Source organism: Nicotiana tomentosiformis, chromosome 5 (genome assembly GCF_000390325.3).
Source record: "Nicotiana tomentosiformis chromosome 5, ASM39032v3, whole genome shotgun sequence".
NCBI lineage: Eukaryota > Viridiplantae > Streptophyta > Magnoliopsida > Solanales > Solanaceae > Nicotiana > Nicotiana tomentosiformis.
In genome coordinates, this window is record NC_090816.1 from 17763539 (window position 1) to 17781944 (window position 18406).

The 18406-nt window shown below is 35.5% G+C and overlaps 1 pseudogene; it reads left to right on the forward strand.

Moving 5' to 3' along the window:
- Positions 1–13735: 13735 nt before the first annotated feature.
- On the forward strand, positions 13736–16319 carry LOC104103382 (berberine bridge enzyme-like 26; annotated as a pseudogene).
- Positions 16320–18406: the final 2087 nt, after the last annotated feature.

Sequence of the window (18406 nt, forward strand, 5' to 3'; positions counted from 1 at the left end):
GATATAACCACTTATGCTTATCCCCTTCATATGCATGTGAAATTCCCGACTGACGGCAAGCTCAAGTATATATTTTCAACTCAAACTAATATGTACAAGTAAGGAATTCAACCTCGAGTTGGACACATTTATGGATTTTTATGATTCTTGACTAAACAAGGTATTAGTACAGAGGCTAAATTGAGTCCGTATTCTAATACATTTATGATTCACCCATATGTTGGACCATAGAAAAGCATTACTATTTCTTTCGACTATTGGATGAGTTGGTGAAATTCAACCACTACATTTTTTGTAGTGGTTTGCTCAGTAGCTTGGTTGGTCGGTGAGAATTTCTATAGGATCATGATGAGAACACACGCCGGGTTATATACCATGTACTGATAAGGACAAACACGCCAACGTTCTGGTTATTAGCTGTCATTTTATTCATCGCAGTTTAGATCTTGTATTTCTGTTTATGTTTCTCAAAACAAGTAATGTATTTTTCTCATACTAGTATTGTATTTTATTTCTTAAATGCTTACGACTTGTATCACCAGTTTTTGGGGTAATTTGTATTAAAAATTTTATTCTTATTTTATTATTATTTGATGATCTTCAGTTTGGGTTGTGTTTATTCGGTTAGAGTAATACTAGGATGGATGACTTGCTGGAAAATCCTCGTATTGCATTCCTCATTTTATGAGAACTCTTTTGGTTTTTATTTATTATTTTCATATTTATTTATTAACGGTAGATTATTTTGTTTTGATCTTTTTGATTTGTAATTTCACCGAAACGAGATAAGTTTACAAAATCTAGCAATGGCGAATGCGATCATACCATCACTAACGCACTAGATCATATCACAACTCCAATGTAAAGCATGCTTCCTTTGAGTAGTTCTAAAATGGGTAACCTCCTACAAAGTCCTCGTATTGAAACTCTCATTTTATAAAACTCTTTTGTTTCTGTTTATTTAAATTTTATATTTATTTATTAACATTAGATTAAGTTGTTTGATCGTTGTGATTTAAAGTTCTGCCGAAAAGAGATAAGTTTAAGAGCACAAGAATGACAGATGCAATCATACCAGCATGAACGTAGTAGGTCCTATTAGAACTCCAATCGTAAAGCGTACTTAGATTTACTAGTACTAGGATGGGTGACACCCTAGAAAGTTCTCCTGTTGCATCCCTCATTTTGTGGAACCTCTCTTTTTTATTAATTTAAAATTTATAATTATTTATTAACGGTAGATTATTTTATTTTAATCGTTTTGATTTGTCGTTCTGCCAAAAAGAGATAAGTTTAAGAATGCTATGAATTCTATCAGAACTCTAAAGTAAAGCGTGCTTCAGTCAGAGTAGTATTAGGATAGATGATCCCTAAAGAGTCTTCGTGTTGCATCCCTCATTTTGTGAAAACTTGTTGTTTTTGTTTATTTAAATTTCATATTTATTTATTGAGGATAGATTATTTTGTTTTGATCGTTCTGATTCGTCGTACTGCAAAAAAGAAATAAGTTTAAAAATCTAGAGATAACGAATGCGATCATATCATCACTAAAGCTCGAGATTTTATCACAGCTTGAGCGTAACGCATGTTTCGATTTGAGTGATAATATGATGTGACCCCCTGCAAAGTCCCCGTGTTGCATTCCTCATTTTATGAAAACTCTTTTTCTTTATTTATGTAACGACCCAACTGGTCGTTTTAAGTATTTCAGCCTCATTCCCCTATTTACTGCTCAATTTGTGCTTTACAGTTGTTGTGTGACTTGTCGGGGTAATTAGTTCGGGTCCGGTGAGGTTTCGAAATGAATTGAGACACTTAGTCTAAAAGATAAAAATTTAAGTTGAAAAGGTTGACCGGATATTGACTTATGTGTAAACGATCCCGTAATAGAATTTTGATGATTTCAATAGCTCTGTATGGTGATTTTGGACTTAGGAGCCTGTCCGAAAAATTATTTAGAAGTCCGTAGTTAAATTAAGCTTGAAATGGCTAAAATAAAAATTTAAGTTTGGAAGTTTGACCGGGGGTTGACTTTTTGATATCGGGGCCGGAATTCAACTCTGAAAATTTAAATAGGTCCGTTATGTCATTTATGACTTGTGTGCAAAATTTGAGGTCAATCGGACTTGATTTGATAGGTTTCAGCGTTGAATGTAAAAGTTAAAAATTCTTAGTTTCATTAGGCTTGAATTGGGGTATGATTCATAGTTTTAGCGTTGTTTGATGTGAATTGAGGTTTCGACTAAGTTCGTATGATATTTTAGGACTTGTTGGTGTATTTGGTTGAGGTCCCGGGGGCCTCGGGTGAGTTTCGGATAGTTAACGGATAAATATTTTAACTTGAAATGCTGCTGGAATTTTTCTGATATCTGCACATGGTTTCCTTTTTCGCGTTCGCGAAGAGGAACAGAAGGCAGGCGAGGTTGTTCATCGCGTACGCAACTTGGGTCTCGCATTCGCATAAGGCAAGGAGGTGAGGCTACGCGTTCACGATTGGGCATCGCATTCGCGAAGGGGAAACTGGCTTGTGAGAATTTTTGCCTTCGCATTCGTGAAGTTTAGGCCGCGTTCTTGAAGGTTCGCTTGGTAAAGCATCGCGTTCACGAGCTATGACTCGTGTTCGTGAAGGAAAATTTTTGGACAACACAATTTTGTGCTTCGCGAACGCAAGGGACCTGTCGCGTTCGCGAAGAAGAAAGGTCTCGATAGAAAGTCTAAGTTCTGAAAATGGGACGATTCTATTTTTGACGAATTGGAGCTCGGAAAGAGGCAATTTTTGGGAGATTTTCAAGAAAAATAACGGGGTAAGTATTCTTAACTCAATATTGGTCAAATTATCCGAATCCATGGTTGTTTTTAATATTTAATGGATGAATTAATTTAAAAAATTTAGAAAACCTTTTTGGTTTAATTTAAAATTTTGATAAAATTTGTATGGTTAGACTCGTGGTTGAATGGGTTTTAGGATTTTGTAACTTTTATCAGGTTCCGACACGTGGGCTCTACGGGTGAAATTTTAGATTTTATTAAAAAATTAGTATTTTCATATGGAATTAATTCCAATAATTTGTATTGACTTAATCGAATTAATTGTAACTAGATACGAGACTTTCGGAGACCAATTCGCAAGGCAAGGGCATAGAGGAGTAAGAAATTACACGGTTTGAGGTAAGTAACACTTCTAAGCTTGGTTATGAGGGTATGAATCCCCGAATTTGGTGTTATATCAATTGTTTGAAGGTGACGCACATGTTAGGTGACGAGCGTGTGGTCGTGCACCATAGAAATTATGACTTAAATAAATTCTGTGAAGTTAAAATTTAAAGAATCTTTTTTATTATCCGAATATTCTTCGCGTGTTAGAAAATTGAGCTGAGACTCTAATTAAAGATCATGTTTAGGCTACGTGCCGATATTTTGGGACCCCTAGGGTTGTGTTGCTGTTGAATTTAATTATTTTAAAAATGTATATTTCATACTCAGTCATGTTCATCCATTGTGAGGATAGCTATGGGATAGGGGATGCCCGTCTGCACTAGGCCATATTGACTTTATATATATTATTATGTTATGGAAAGGGGCTGCCCGCCTGCAGTAAGCCTTATAGGCTTTATTATTATATGAATCGGGGCTGCCCGTCTGCAGCAGGCCATATAGGCTTATATCACGCTTAGGCTGAAGGAGCCCCTCCGGAGTCTGCACCCTCCACTGTGAGCGTAGATGATTTATATACGAGATGGACTTCCCAGGGTATGGATTTGCCTTACTTATTTATATTTATGATGAATTTTCCTAGACATGGATCTTGTCCGAATCATTTGTATTTGGGGATAAATTACCCCAGGGCTGGATTTTTCTTATACGGTACTTAGTGACTGACTGTCAGTCAATGTATATATATATACGGAATGAAATATCCCTGGGCTGGATTGGCCATAAATAGTACCGAGTGACTGAGTGATTAGTGATCGTGAGTACACGAGGTTTTCCACTGAGATGTCATATTGCTCATATCATGCAGTATTGATCTATCTTACTTGTACTGAGTTTAACTATTGAACTTGAAAGCATGCCTACATTTATTTACCGTTATTTCTATACTGCAATGTACCTGCGGAGCTCGTCACTACTTTCAGCCCATTGGTTAGTCTTGTTACTTATTGAGTTGGTTGTACTCATACTATACTCTACACCTCATGTGCAGATCCAGGTGCTTTCAGACACAGCGACTGCTAGATTTCAGAGTGCTATCAATTGGAGACTATCAAGGTAGCTATCTGGCATCCGCTGACCTTGACTCTCTTTCTTTCAGTTATTGTACTATTCTATATTTTCGAACATTGTTTTTATCAGTCAAACTTTGTATTCATTTAGATGCTCATGTACTCAGTGACATCGGATTTTGGGAGCGATTTTGTATCTGTAATTGTGAGGCTTTCTATTGAATTCAAGTATTATGCTTTCAAACTTAAAAGATATTGTATTTTATTGAGGTTGTCGGCTTGCCTAGTATTGAGATAGGCGCTATCACGATATGTGAGATTTTTGGGTCGTGACAATTTAAATTACACATTTACTTATTAATAATAGATTATTTTATTCTGATCGTTGTGATTCAAAGTTGTGCCGAAAAGAGATAGATTTAAGAGTGTTAGGAATGACAGATGCAATCATGCTAGCACTAACACACTAGATCCTATTAGAACTCCAGCGTGAAGCATGCTTCGGGTTGAGTGGTACTAGGATGGGTAACCCTCTGGAAAGTCCTCGTAATGCATCTCTCATTTTGTGAAATTTTTTTTTTAAAAAATTTTATATTTATTTATTTACGGCAAATTATTTTGTTTTGATTGTTCTGATTTGTAGTTCTACTGAAAAGAAATAATTATCAAAACTCTTAGATTATGACGTATGATAGACCATATTAATTTTTTTTAAAATAACAATTTTAAATTTTTAAAATTAATATAGATATCAATAAATTGTATGTTATGTCAGATAACATATACATATTATTATTATTATTATTATTATTATTATTATTATTATTATTATTATTATTATTATTATTATATATGCCACAAAATTTTAACAAATACTCTATTTCGAACCCATAATTTAAAAGTACAATAAGTTCTTAGTGCTAAAAAGTTTAAAGGTTTAACCCGTCAAAATTTAAATAATAATTCCCCCTAAATAACATAGTAAAAGGTGGTTAGTAGCTTATTGTCTTAAACTAAATTACTCTAACAATATAATAATATATTACATTATCGGTGTATATAATTTATAAGTTATTTATTTATTATATTTGTAAGGGGATCAGGTGCACGCTTGAATTAAAGTGCATTTTCATGCGATAAAATAGATTACAAAGTTCAAAAGAATAATTGGATGACGTATATTCGCCTTGGTTAGCTGAAAATTCAGTTAAGCTACTTTAGCCGATGCATGACTTTTATCATACAAACATTTAACCTAAAAGTTAGGTGTTAGTCCGTGGATTATAAATTGAATGGCTTTCTTAACTTGCTAATTGAATTGGACTCTTTTCTAGTGTTTAAGGTTGCTAATTATGTTACTAAAATATGGAAAGATCCTGGAGGATTTTGCATCATGCAGGTGTCACGATAAAAAATTTCACTCCAATCGTGATAACATCTAACCCGCCCATTAAATGAACCAACATTACCATAAACCTTATAACAAGAAGATAACAAAGATAAAGTCTAACAAAAATAATATAGATAAGATAATACTACATAAGTATGCAGATATGACTATCGTATTGTGCTTATTGGTGTCTTGATCAGGCTAAGTTAGCAGCAGGTTACTTAGCAAAATTTGCAGTACTACCAAGATTCTGTTATTCCCGGTCAATATTGCTGTATTTGTAAATATTAATTCTGCAAAATATAAGTTAACGTAATGAAACAATAATAATAAATTCGAGCCCACTGAATTCACAGTGTTTCCTTAAGGAATTTAATCCCCTCCTAGTACCCAAGGTAATGGATTATTTCCTCCCAGGATAGAACGAATAACACACTGGTGTAGCGGTACTTCAAACCCCAGTGTTTCGGCGAACACAAAGTTCGGTAGCAAATCACACTTACAGTTGCTTTGTTTGAAGTTAAAAACAATGCAGAACGAAGGAGTATATACTCAGAAAAACGTATGGAAGTTCTGAGAGGAAGGAGTGCAATGTATAGCCAATTTGTTGAGCGAATTGTATGTTGAGTTGAGTTTCTTTCTTCAACATTTGCTGCTCATATATATAGCAGCCAAGAAGGAGTACAAGACCAAACGTCCACCCTTCATGGTGGAGCAAGCATTACATGTTTGTGGAGCAAGTACTTCATGGTGGGAAGACCATTTATCCGGCTGCCAAATTATCAATACACGGATTGGAAAATATCCGTTACAAATACGGATAATCTCACGTTAATATTTACTATTAACAAATAAATTTGGTCCAAAAAATTAATCAATCAATCGATCATTTGACCAAATCCAAATCCAAAGCCGAAGCCGAAGCCGAAGCCGAAGCCGAAGCCGAAGCCGTAGCCGTAGCCGAAGCCGAGCCGAGCGAGCGACGACGACGACGGCGCGAGGCTTGCTTTCTTCTTAACTCTTTAAGAGCTACAAGAAGAGCAATTATATATATACCCACCAAAAATGTCTTCCACTTCCAATATGGGACAATGTCTCATTGTTAAGAGGGGGAAACTTAAAATTTTACTCAAAATTTCATTTTCCCTCCATTTCCCATTCACCCTCATTTTAAGAATATTACATCTTAAAAATAAAACCTCAACAATCCCCCACATGAATGGGGAATGGCTATATCACGGAAGTATGCATGAAAAACTGTGTGATTTACAAGCAAGGATTAATTGCATCTGGATAAGTAGGTTTCCCTTTGAACTTTCCGTAGTAAACTTATGTCGGATATACTCGGTCAATCGGTAGATTTGATATCTTTGAACCGTCGATCTTTGGTGTATACCTAGACAACCATAAGTCACACAATCAACCCTTAACCGTCTTTGGTTCTCATTGTTGTGTTCGTTTCAGCCATGAACACCGCCTGGTTTCATAAGTGCGTAGAGAACTGGCCTTACAAAGTTCTCCTTGAAGCGGCTCACACTTCACACTTAAATAGGTGATTCCTAAACGTGTCATCCTGTAGATACACTATTTGATATACCCCGTATCAAATTTAGAAATCATTAAAAAGCCTTAATGCTTTATCCTTGGTACTGAACATTGTCTCATCACGAGAATGGACTAAAATTTTATTTGACAATGTTGAACCGTCATTAATGACTTTGTTTGATCTCTTTGAACCTAGATCTTGGGATCTCCAGTCTTCTAGGTAGAGTTACCGCCACAATGACTTGTTCTCGGCCATAGCCCCATTCCCCTTGATAATTTCTCAACTACCTCTCTAGTTAGGCCTTTTGTAAGTGGATCCGACACATTATCACTTGACTTTACATAGTCAATTGTGATAATTCCTCTAGAGAGTAATTGCCTAACGGTTTTATGTCTTCGTCGTATATGACGAGATTTACCGTTATACATGACGCTCCCAGCCCTTCCAATTGCCGCTTGACTATCACAATGTATGCATATTGGTGCCAACGGTTTGGGCCAAAATGGAATGTCTTCCAAGAAATTCCGGAGCCATTCAGCTTCTTCACCGGCTTTATCTAAGGCTATGAATTCAGCCTCCATTGTAGAGCGGGCAATACATGTTTGTTTGGACGACTTCCAAGATACCGCTCCTCCACCAATAGTGAATACATATCCACTCGTGGACTTAGAATCAGTTGAACCGGTGATCCAATTTGCATCACAGTATCCCTCAATCACCGCAGGAAAATTACTGTAGTGCAATTCAAAGTTCTGGGTATGTTCTAAATATCCCAAAACTCGTTTCATTGCCATCCAATGAGATTGGCCTGGATTGCTCGTATATCGACTCAGTTTACTTATAGCACAAGCTATGTCTGGTCGTGTACAATTCATGATATACATTAAGCATCCCAATACACGAGCATAATCCAATTGTGATATGCTTTGGCCTTTGTTCTTTGCTAATGCAAGATTCACGTCAATTGGAGTCTTTGCAACTTTAAAGCCCAAGTGCTTGAATTTTTCAAGTACTGTCTTAATATAATGAGATTGTGACAATGCCAGACCTTGAGGAGTTTTATTGATCTTAATTCCCAGAATTAAATCAGCAACTCCCAAGTCTTTCATATCAAACTTGCTATTGAGCATACGCTTAGTAGCATTTATGTTGGCAATGTCATTACTCATTATCAACATATCATCCACATATAGGCAAACAATGACTATGTGATTTGGAACATTTTTAATGTACACGCATTTATCACATTCATTTATCTTAAAACCATTTGACAACATTGTTTGGTCAAATTTCGCATGCCATTGTTTGGGTGCTTGTTTTAGTCCGTAAAGAGACTTAACAAGTCTACATACCTTCTTTTCTTTACCTGGAACCACAAACCCTTCAGGTTGTTCCATGTAAATTTCTTCCTCCAACTCTCCATTTAAGAAGGCCGTCTTAACATCCATTTGATGAATTTCAAGACCATACACTGCAGCTAATGCTACTAACATCCGTATGGACGTAATTCTTGTAACTGGAGAGTATGTATCAAAGTAGTCTAGACCTTCTCGTTGTCTATACCCTTTGACTACGAGCCTTGCCTTGAATTTATCAATAGTGCCATCATCTTTGATTTTTCTCTTAAAAATCCATTTAGAACCCAAAGGTTTATTTCCAGGAGGAAGATCAACCAATTCCCATGTATGGTTGTTCAATATGGATTCTATTTCACTATTGACTGCCTCTTTCCAAAACAATGATTCCGAAGAAGTCATAGCTTCTTTAAATGTTTGAGGCTCATTCTCCAATAAGAAAGTCACAAAATCTGGTCCAAATGAAGTAGACGTTCTTTGACGTTTACTACGTCTTGGATTCTCCTGATTACATGTACTTTCTTTTGTTTCTTCCCGAGGTCGTTTAGATCCTTCACCAAACGACTCACATTCCTTTTTATACGGATATATATTTTCAAAAAACTCAGCATTATCTGATTCTATAACCGTATTATTATGAATGTCGGAATTTTCTGATTTATGAACCAGAAATCGATAATGCTTTACTATTTGTCGCATATCCTATGAAAACACAATCAACGGTTTTCGGTCCTATCTTTACCCTTTTGGGTTTAGGAACTTGCACTTTTGCCAAACACCCCCACACTTTAAAATAATTCAAGTTGGGCTTCCTTCCTTTCCATTGTTCATAAGGAATGGATTGTGTTTTGCTATGGGGCACTCGATTTAATATTCGATTAGCCGTAAGAATGGCTTCCCCCCACAAGTTCTGTGGCAAACCAGAACTTATCAACAACGCATTCATCATCTCCTTTAATGTGCGATTCTTTCTTTCCGCAATCCCATTAGATTGGGGCGTGTAAGGAGCTGTTGTTTGATGAATAATTCCATATTCTAAACATATTTCTTCAAAAGGAGATTCATATTCACCACCCCTATCACTTCTTATCATTTTTACTTTCTTGTTAAGTTGCGTTTCAACTTCATTTTTGTATTGCCTGAATGCGTCTATTGCTTCATCTTTACTATTCAGTAAGTAAACATAGCAATATCGAGTACCATCGTCAATAAAAGTTATGAAATACTTCTTTCCACCGCGAGATGGTATTGACTTCATGTCACAAATATCTGTGTGAATTAAGTCTAAAGGATTTGAATTCCTTTCAACTGACTTATAAGGATGTTTAACATACTTACATTCCACACATATTTGACATTTTGATTTTTCGCATTCAAACTTGGGCAGTACTTCCAAGTTAATCATTTTCCGCAAGGTTTTATAATTGACATGACCCAAACGTACATGCCATAAATCATTTGACTCAAGTAAGTAAGAAGAAGCTGAAATATTATTATTATTTTCAACAACCATTACATTTAGATTGAAAAGGCCCTCGGTGAGGTAACCTTTTCCCACAAATATTCCATTCTTACTAATTACAACCTTGTTGGATACAAAAACGCACTTAAAACCGTGCTTAACAAGAAGTCCAGTAGAGACTAAATTCTTTCTCATTTCGGGAACATGAAGGACATTGTTCAAAGTCATGACCTTGCCAGAAGTCATTTTTAGAAATACCTTCCCATATCTTTCAACTTTTGCTGTTGAAGCATTTCCCATATAAACTGTCTCTCCGGGTTCAGCAAGAGCATAGGTAGCAAAAGCCTCTCTAACTGCACAAACATGGCGAGTGGCTCCTGAATCAAATCACCACAGTTTAGGATTTCCCACCAAGTTACATTCAGAGAGCATGGCACACAAGTTATCAACATCATCATGGTTTACTACCATGTTTGCTTGACCCCTTTTCTTGTCTTTCTTCGGAGCATGACACTCCGTAGATTTGTGTCCGGTTTTCCCACAGTTGTAGCAGTTTCCACTGAACCGCTTCTTGCTTGGGTTGTATTTCGGACCAGAAGCCTTCTTCCTCTTTTTGTTAGCTTCAACAATATTTGCTCCCATTATTGTTGAATTTCCACGGCCTCTCCTTTCAGCAGCTTTATTGTCCTCTTCGATTCTCAACCGAACAATGAGATCTTCAAGGGACATTTCCTTTCGTTTGTGTTTCAAATAATTTTTGAAGTCCTTCCACAACGGAGGCAACTTCTCAATCATTGCTGCTACTTGGAATGCTTCGTTGATTACAAGACCTTCAGCAAGTAGATCATGAATAATCACTTGCAATTCCTGGACTTGAGTAATAACAGACTTGCTATCTATCATTTTGTAGTCCAGAAATTTTGCGGCAACGAATTTCTTCATCCCGGCATCTTCAGTCTTATATTTCTTTTCAAGCGCATTCCACAATTCTTTGGATGTCTCCATGCTACTGTATACATTATACAGATTATCATCCAGTCCGCTAAGAATATAATTCTTGCATAAAAAATCAGAATGCTTCCACGCTTCAATCACGAGAAAGCGTTCATTATCTGGAGTTTTATCCGGCAGATCAGGAACATCTTCCTTGATGAACTTCTGTAGACATAACGTAGTTAAGTAGAAGAACATCTTCTGCTGCCAGCGTTTGAAATCAATCCCGGAAAATTTTCCGGGTTTTTCTGCCGGTGCCAACGCCGGTGTTCGGCTTGTCGTTGCGTTGGCAGTCGCCATCGGAACAGCTTGGTTTTCGTTTTCAGTCATCATCTTTTCTGTAAAAGAATGACACAAACAAACGTTTAATACACGTTTTCAAACTGGAGTAAAAATCACGTAGATTTTAATATCCAACAAAACGCCACGAAGGCTTAACTCTCCAAAACGGGAGTACACAAACCACAAAGGTTTTAGTTTGCAGAATAATAAGAATAATACAAGTACAAAAATAAATATTAAATTCCTTAAGATTGTTATTCCCGGTCAATATTGCTGTATTTATAAATATTAATTCTGCAAAATATAAGTTAACGTAATGAAACAATAATAATAAATTCGAGCCCACTGAATTCACAGTGTTTCCTTAAGGAATTTAATCCCCTCCTAGTACCCAAGGTAATGGATTATTTCCTCCCAGGATAGAACGAATAACACACTGGTGTAGCGGTACTTCAAACCCCAGTGTTTCGGCGAACACAAAGTTCGGTAGCAAATCACACTTACAGTTGCTTTGTTTGAAGTTAAAAACAATGCAGAACGAAGGAGTATATACTCAGAAAAACGTATGAAAGTTCTGAGAGGAAGGAGTGCAATGTATAGCCAATTTATTGAGCGAATTGTATGTTGAGTTGAGTTTCTTTCTTCAACATTTGCTGCTCATATATATAGCAGCCAAGAAGGAGTGCAAGACCAAACGTCCACCCTTCATGGTGGAGCAAGCATTACATGTTTGGATTGGCAAAGCCGAAGCCGAAGCCGAAGCCGAAGCCGAAGCCGTAGCCGTAGCCGTAGCCGTAGCCGTAGCCGAAGCCGAGCCGAGCGAGCGACGACGACGACGGCGCGAGGCTTGCTTTCTTCTTAACTCTTTAAGAGCTACAAGAAGAGCAATTATATATATACCCACCAAAAATGTCTTCCACTTCCAATATGGGACAATGTCTCATTGTTAAGAGGGGGAAACTTAAAATTTTACTCAAAATTTTATTTTCCCTCCATTTCCCATTCACCCTCATTTTAAGAATATTACATCTTAAAAATAAAACCTCAACAGATTCAAGTCACAACTTTGACATGCGAAATAGGTCATTAATAAGTTTACTCGAAAACTAAGAGTCCTACTCAATCAGAACAACCCAATTAACTACCAAGTTTTTCATTTTGCTTATGCAACAACAAGGACTTGTTCATCTGTGAATATGGAATGATTCGTGCATCGGACTGCCTTACGCGACAAAAAGAACAAATACATCTAAATCTCATACGTAGTTATATAATTCTCTCATCCATATTGTTTCGTTTAATGTACAAGGAAGAGTACGTGATTTTTTTTATGTCATTGCTTTTCTCTTGGATTCATGATAAACTATGGTATCACTAACTGTAATCTTTGTATTACTTTGGGTTTAGGCAGTGCTAAGGAGTATCCAATCATGTATAAATTATGAAGTGAACTAACTTCAAATATCAATATTTTTGTCTTTGAAAGTAATACAATATTTTTAGAACCGTAACTCTTGATAAATTTAATTTTTTTCGTTCTTTGCTTTTAACTCTATGTCCGGTAGGATAAAAAGTTACACTAAAAAGGTCATTAATTGTACACCACAACATTTCTGATTTTTTGCTTTCTTCGGAATTTATTTAAATAGGAAAAACAAATATGAGTAAGCCAGCAATATCTCTCCTCAAGTTGATGACGTTCAGTTTTCATAACTAATGGTGCCAAAGTTGGATGTTTTGCAACAAATGCTATTTGCATCCGAATGGGATGGGGAAAATAAGGTGTTCTAATATCTACATGAAACTTTGGTTGGCAAAGCATTTTTACCAAAATTAAAAGCCTGAGACTAAATAGTTATTGGCACGCAGTTTGTATTAAACAAAAAACAAAGGGAAAAATTAGATGAATAAAATCTTAGCATATACTATTAAAATTGTATCTTTAAGCTATATTAGTAGAGCTGTCAATATGGGTCGGGCCGGGTTAGTTCAGCCCAGTCCATGTGGGCTTTAGCAATTGATAGGCTGGGCAGGGCTAGCCCACCATTTTGATGAGCCTTATAATGGTCAGCCCACCCCAGCCCTATGTAGGCCATGGCCCCCACGGGCCGCCCCATCATTTTTTAAAATATAATTTTATATTTTTTCTTTAAGTTCTAACCAAAAAAAGATAAATATTTAAAAGTTACAAAATATATTATTGGAAAAATTTCGCAAAACTTAATAACTTTTTATATTGTTCCAATATATCACAATAAACACTAAAAAAGTAAAAGACAAGACTATATTTCATTCACTAAAAGTCAAAACCCAAAACAAACTATTCAAGAGAACGTCCATGACGCTTATGGGATATCCAACACATCATATTCATCAAACATATTTGAATCCGCTTGTGATAAGGTTGTCTTAACATCTTCACTTTCATCTACATCTTTAGTTCATATGCAATATTAATTAGTTAAATATTAAGAATAATTGAACCTAAGATTCAATTCGACGAAAGCCCCTAAACCTCTTGTAATTGTGACCCCAATAAGTGAATCTGAAATCCGACAAGTCATACTTTGTGCTAAGGAAACTAGCATGCACATTAGGGTTCGAAGTGGAGGGCATGATAATGAAGGCCTTTCTTATGTATCCGATGTTCCATTCGTCTTAATTGATCTCATCAACTTTAGAAACATCACTATCAATGTTGATGAGAAAATTGCTTGGGTTGATACTGGATCCAGTATTGGCGAACTTTATTATAAATTTGCTGAGAAAAGTAAAACCCTAGGGTTTCCCGCAGGGGTGTATCCAACCGTTGGTGTAGGTGGTCATTTTAGTGGAGGTGGGACTGGGGTTATGATTAGAAAATATGGTCTCGCACGGGGGTGTTCAAAATCGAATCGAAACCGAAAACCGAATCGAAATCGAAGCTTAATGGCTTATTGGTATCGGGTCAACGGTTTAACGGACGGGGAACGGATTGAAATTTTTTTATTAACGACTTATCGGTTTGGGGGCGGATTATTCAATTTTCTTAACGGATAATCCGTTAACCCGTTAAGAATATATATATATCAAAAACTCTTCCACTTCTTTCAGCTATTTGCTTAGCTTATTCTCCCACCCTACTATAAGATTGTTTAAGCTGTTGTCTATGGTTCACCTCTGCTTTTGTTTTTTAAAACTAATGCTTGCTGTCTATGTTTAATAGAAGAACAACAGTATTGTTGCCACAACTTTTATCCCACAATATTGACGATAGTACTGTCTTGAATTATGTTCTGGGTAAATAGAGCATCAGTGTTTCCTGTAAATTATTTACTACTTATAATCCATCCCTATTTCTATACATAACTACCTTTTGCTCGGTGTTATTTGTATGGTTAATGATATAGCGTGAAATGCCTGGTTGAGAGTTTAAGTTAGAAATTTGAAGTTGTTGTTTGAACTTTGAAGCTGCATAAATTCAAGCTCTGTTAGGTGTTAGCTGCAGGCCAAACATTTCTGTGTATTCTGCTCACTTATGGATTAATTATTTTGAAATATGTATCCTGGACTCACTTTGAATATAGACTGAAATTTCCTATTCTGAATTTGTATGCTAGGCGTTAACAAACATATGTATGTCTGGACTCATGTAATGTAGTCTGCTTTGGGATTTAATGGTAGGCGTTAACATACATGTATGTCTGGACTCATATGTAGTCGCTTTGGAATGTAATCTAGCCTACAATGTGTTCTATTTTTTTCACTCTACAACACATGACATACTACATCATTCTTATGTAGGCGTTAGCAGACATGTTTGTCGGGACTCAATGTGTAATTTCCTATTATGAATTTGTATGCTAGGCGGTCAACAAATAATTAATGCACGCAATATAGATTTAATTAGGCCGATAAACCGCCCGATAACTGCCCGATAAGAGCTAAACCGATACCAATCCGCCCGATATCTTATCGGGTGGCTAGCGGATTAATACATTTAAAAGCCGATAACCGTTAAGCCAAACCGTTAAGAGTAATTAACCGCCCAATCCGCCCGATAAGCAGCCCTAGTCTCGCAGCATATAATGTTATAGATGCACGCTTAATAGACGCGAATGGAAAAATTCTTGATAGTCAATGGGGGAAGATCTCTTTTGGGCTATAAGAGGAGGTGAAGGCAATACCTTTGGACTTGTTCTTGCATGGAAAATCAAATTGGTTGACGTTCCTGATAAGGTAACAGTCTTCACTATTGACAAAACCTTGTAAGAACAAAATGCCATAAAACTAGTGCACAAATGGCAATATACCTTACCAAAGCTCCATCAAGATCTATTCATTAAAATTTTAATCCGCAAAGACAAAAAGAACGTCGTCATAGCTTCATTCAACTCCATATTCTTAGGTGGAATCGACCAATTACTTGTTATAATGCAAGAAAGCTTCCCTGAATTAGGATTAACAAGAGAAGATTGTATTGAGATGAGCTGGATTGAGTCTACTTTATATTTTGGAGGGTTCTCAAGAGGAGAATCTCTTAATGTTCTAATAAATAGAGGTCGTCCTTCAGCCCATTATTTTAAGGTAAAATCAGACTGTATGCAAAAGCCAATCTCAGAAAGAGAACTAGAAGGGATATTTGACTTAGTCAACCAAGATGAGATTTCAGAGAAACTTCCATTCCCACATAGAGCTGGAAATTTATGCGAAATTCAATACAGTGTAGGTTGGGTTGAAAAAGTAAAAGAAGAAGCAGAAAAGCACATAAGTTGGATAAGAAGGCTTTATGAATATATGGCTCCTTTAGTTTCTAAGTTTCCGAGAGCTGCTTATGTGAATTATAGGGATCTTGATATTGGAATCAATAACATGAACGATAATACAAGCTAAAGTTTGGGGGATTAAGTATTTTAAAAATAACTTTGATAGATTGATTCAAGTGAAAAATAAGGTGGATCTTTCAAATTTCTTTAGAAATGAACAAAGTATTCCACCCTTTGTTGCCGGTCCGATGTAATAGGAAGAGAGGTGAATGAATTTGGGTTAATTCTTCATTATTTTATGCTGTGTTTACTTGGCATATTGGTTGTGGTATAAGTAATATCAGTACAGTTTATGTTGTAATTTCCGATATTTTGTGTATCAAATTTAACGTGAAATAACTTATAGCGGAATCATTTATAGAAATAAGATGCCTATATTCCATATTAATTTTGATATCCTCTTTTCATTATTATTCATTTTAATAACAAGGGTAAATTTGATATCTGCATCAATTCCTCGGAATTTAATTGCAGCACGATTATATGCCCAGAAGTTAGTATAGAAAAACTTAGTCCTTTTATTTCTAAATCAATATGTGCGCTCAAAACCACCTTTAGTTTGTTCCCTGATGAAAACCCAAATAACATTTTGAAAGGATTGATATCCTACATTCTATAATCAGAATATATAAAAAGAACAGTAAACATCGAATCCAATGGAGAGAAAGAACATTATAAATTCTTGGAAGAAAATCACTTGCACATTTTGTTTATCAGCAGTGTGAAATTTGTGCCACTGCTTTACAAAAAGGTAATCAAGTAAAACCAATTAATCAAACTCTACTATTGCTATTACTTTTCATATATTATTTTCAGCAGTCATCGTCATTTTTCCATGTTTTTTCATTCTTTATGTGCGTTTAGCTGGGTAAAACTATTTTTCGATCGGGCTAAAATTTTTGGTCGTGGATGAGTTATTAAATGGATATGGGTGAGATTTTAAACGGAGCCAATAAGAAATAGCCTCATAATAAATAATTATAATTTTTATTAACATAAGTGGGCCAGAAAGTTAATGTTATGGGACAAATACAACAAAATAGGTGAGCGAAAGGTATTTATAGACCAAAACCGATAATTCATAGGTAGTTTTGGCCTTTTTTCTGTATTTTCAACTTATACGTCCTTCCTATTTTTGCTTTCCAGCAATTCATTATTAAAGAAATATTTTGTTTCTACTCTACTCATTGGCATTTGGCAAACAAGAGTTCTAATAATATTTGTATAATACCAAATGTAAAGCTAAATCTAATTTAATTTGGTACTATAAAATAAACAAAATTAAATAGATATATCATATACGTAAGAGACATGGAAGGTCGCTTTGTTGTTTTTGATTTGCCCTTGAGGCAGGAAGTTTGACATTGACTCCTCCTACCTTATAAATTAAAATCCTAAAAGGTGAATATATTAAGAAGGGACATAATACCTAACGTTCATAAAAAATTTATTGCTCTCTCTATATATAGATTGAGTCGTAACTCATTATACTTTAAAAGTATTTCAACATTATCATAATCACATGGAATAGATATCGTGATGGCTCTTTGTATTAATTGAGACATTTAAGGGGCTCGAGCGCTTGAACTATGTACAGTTAAACTTTTTTATAACAGCCTTATTTGTTTCGATATTTTTTTGTTATTATAGTAAAGTGTTATTATAGAGGATATATTTTATAACATAATATAAAAGTCCGTTCTGAGAAAAATATGACTTTTATAGTGAATGGTTGTTATATTAAAATATTGTAAGTCTGGTCGTATGTGCCAAACTTTTTAGCAAAAAGAGTCATTTGCCTGGTCGCCCTTAGTTAGCTGAAAGTTAAGCTACATTAGCCAAAGGCCCAAAGCAGACTTTTATCATACAGATATTTAACCTAAAAGTTGGGTTTTAGTCCGTGGATTATAAATTGAATGGCTTTCTTTACTTGCTAATTGAATTGGACTCTTTTTTAGTGGTTAAGGTTTTTATGTTACTAAAATTTAATTTATACCGTCCTTTGCCCTTAAATGTAAACCAAAACATTTCTAATTTTTGCCTTCTTTGTAAATTCATTTAATAGGAAAACAAATATGAGCAAGCTAGCAATATCTCCCCTCAAGTTCATGATGTTCAATTTTCATAACTAATGGTACCAAAGTTGGATGTTTTGCAACAAATGCTATATGCAAACAAATGGGAGGGGGTGAAATGTGTACTAATATCTACGTGAAACTCGGTCCAACTTTGGTTGGGAAAGCCCTTTTACCTAATTGAAATCAAACCATGAGATTAAAGAATAGTTATTGGTAGTTTGGATTTTAAAAAAAAAGCGAAATATTAAAGGAATAAAATCGTAGCATATATT